Below are 3521 nucleotides of genomic sequence, written 5' to 3' on the forward strand. Positions count from 1 at the left end.
CTTTACATTATTTCATCATATGGCACGTTTTTACAACATGTTTGAAAAATCTCATTTTTTTTCGACATAGTATAGTATGGCGTTTTTTTTGCGCCAAAATTCATGATGATTTTTTTTTCATAGAAAACCTTTCTGGAGTGTTTTTCACGGCCTCCTTTACATTATTTCATCATATGGCACGTTTTTACAACATGTTTGAAAAATCTCAGTTTTTTTTCGACATAGTATAGTAAGGCGTTTTTTTTTGCGCCAAAATTCATGATGATTTTTTTTTTCATAGAAAACCTTTCTGGAGTGTTTTTCATAGGCCTCCTTTACATTATTTCATCATATGGCACGTTTTTACAACATGTTGAAAAATCACATTTTTTTTCGACATAGTATAGTAAGGCGTTTTTTTTGCGCCAAAATTCATGATGATTTTTTTTTCATAGAAAACCTTTCTGGAGTGTTTTTCATGGCCTACTTTACATTATTTCATCCTATGGCACGTTTCTACAACATGTTTGAAAAATCTCATTTTTTTTCGACATAGTATAGTAAGGCGTTTTTTTTGCGCCAAAATTCATGATGATTTTTTTTTCATAGAAAACCTTTCTGGAGTGTTTTTCACGGCCTCCTTTACATTATTTCATCATATGGCACGTTTTTACAACATGTTTGAAAAATCTCAGTTTTTTTCGACATAGTATAGTAAGGCGTTTTTTTTGCGCCAAAATTCATGATGATTTTTTTTCATAGAAAACCTTTCTGGAGTGTTTTTCATGGCCTACTTTATATTATTTCGTCATATGGCACATTTTTACAACATGTTTGAAAAATCTCATTTTTTTTCGACATAGTATAGTAAGGCGTTTTTTTTGCGCCAAAATTCATGATGATTTTTTTTTCATAGAAAACCTTTCTGGAGTGTTTTTCATGGCCTACTTTACATTATTTCATCCTATGGCACGTTTCTACAACATGTTTGAAAAATCTCATTTTTTTTCGACATAGTATAGTAAGGCGTTTTTTTTGCGCCAAAATTCATGATGATTTTTTTTTCATAGAAAACCTTTCTGGAGTGTTTTTCACGGCCTCCTTTACATTATTTCATCATATGGCACGTTTTTACAACATGTTTGAAAAATCTCAGTTTTTTTCGACATAGTATAGTAAGGCGTTTTTTTTTGCGCCAAAATTCATGATGATTTTTTTTTCATAGAAAACCTTTCTGGAGTGTTTTTCATAGCCTCCTTTACATTATTTCATCATATGGCACGTTTTTACAACATGTTTGAAAAATCTCATTTTTTTTCGACATAGTATAGTAAGGCGTTTTTTTTGCGCCAAAATTCATGATGATTTTTTTTTCATAGAAAACCTTTCTGGAGTGTTTTTCACGGCCTCCTTTACATTATTTCATCATATGGCACGTTTTTACAACATGTTTGAAAAATCTCAGTTTTTTTCGACATAGTATAGTAAGGCGTTTTTTTTTGCGCCAAAATTCATGATGATTTTTTTTTCATAGAAAACCTTTCTGGAGTGTTTTTCATAGCCTCCTTTACATTATTTCATCATATGGCACGTTTTTACAACATGTTTGAAAAATCTCAGTTTTTTTCGACATAGTATAGTAAGGCGTTTTTTTTTGCGCCAAAATTCATGATGATTTTTTTTTCATAGAAAACCTTTCTGGAGTGTTTTTCATAGCCTCCTTTACATTATTTCATCATATGGCACGTTTTTACAACATGTTTGAAAAATCTCATTTTTTTTCGACATAGTATAGTAAGGCGTTTTTTTTGCGCCAAAATTCATGATGATTTTTTTTTCATAGAAAACCTTTCTGGAGTGTTTTTCACGGCCTCCTTTACATTATTTCATCATATGGCACGTTTTTACAACATGTTTGAAAAATCTCAGTTTTTTTCGACATAGTATAGTAAGGCGTTTTTTTTTGCGCCAAAATTCATGATGATTTTTTTTTCATAGAAAACCTTTCTGGAGTGTTTTTCATAGCCTCCTTTACATTATTTCATCATATGGCACGTTTTTACAACATGTTTGAAAAATCTCATTTTTTTTCGACATAGTATAGTAAGGCGTTTTTTTTGCGCCAAAATTCATGATGATTTTTTTTTCATAGAAAACCTTTCTGGAGTGTTTTTCATGGCCTACTTTATATTATTTCATCATATGGCACATTTTTACAACATGTTTGAAAAATCTCATTTTTTTTCGACATAGTATAGTAAGGCGTTTTTTTTGCGCCAAAATTCATGATGATTTTTTTTTCATAGAAAACCTTTCTGGAGTGTTTTTCACGGCCTCCTTTACATTATTTCATCATATGGCACGTTTTTACAACATGTTTGAAAAATCTCAGTTTTTTTCGACATAGTATAGTAAGGCGTTTTTTTTGCGCCAAAATTCATGATGATTTTTTTTTCATAGAAAACCTTTCTGGAGTGTTTTTCATAGCCTCCTTTACATTATTTCATCATATGGCATGTTTTTACAACATGTTGAAAAAACACATTTTTTTTCGACATAGTATACTATGGCTTTTTTTGCGCCAAAATTCATGATTTTTTTTTCAAAGAAAACCTTTCTGGAGTGTTTTTCACAGCCTGCTTTACACTATTTCATCATATGGCATGTTTTCACATGTTGAAAAATGCCATTTTTCGACATAGTATACTATGGCGTTTTTTTTGCGCCAAAATTCATGATGACTTTTTTTTCAAAGAAAATCTTACCATCGTGTTTTTCACGGCCTCCTTTACAATAATTCATCACACCTTTCTGGAGTGTTTACTTCAGACATCCAGGACAAAACAACGTTTTGTGGACCAAAGGCTTTTCTATGATGATGTTTTTAGAGTGACCTGCTATACTATGACGTTTTTAGAGCAACATGCTATACTATAATGTTCTTAGAGCGACATGCTATACTATGACGTTTGTTGGGCGACATGCTATACGATGATGTTTTTAGAGTGACATGCTATACTATGACGTGTTTAGAGCAACATGCTATACTAAGATGTTTTTGGATCGCCTTGCTATAATATGACATTTTTAGAGAGACATGCTATACGATGTTTTTTCGATGACATGCTATACTAGGAAATTTTTAGAGCAACATGCGATACGATGACGTTTTTTGAGCGACATGCTATACTATGACGTTTTTAAGAACAACATGCTATACTATGATGTTGTTAGAGCGACATGCTATAATATGACGTTTTTAGAGTGACATGCTATACTATGACGTGTTTAGAGCAACATGCTATAAAATGACGTTTTTAGAGCGACATGCTATAGTATGATGTTCTTTGGACGACATGCTATACTATGACGTTTTTAAGAGCGACATGCTGTAGTATGACGTTTTTAGAGCGACATGCTATACTATGACGTTTTTAGAGCGACATGCTATACTATGACTTTTTTAGAGCTACATGCTATACTATGACGTTTTTAGAGCGACGTGCTATACTATGAACTACAGGCAATACTATGTTATTCTT

This window comes from Amphiprion ocellaris, chromosome 4 (assembly GCF_022539595.1).
Source record: "Amphiprion ocellaris isolate individual 3 ecotype Okinawa chromosome 4, ASM2253959v1, whole genome shotgun sequence".
Taxonomy (NCBI): Eukaryota; Metazoa; Chordata; class Actinopteri; family Pomacentridae; genus Amphiprion; species Amphiprion ocellaris.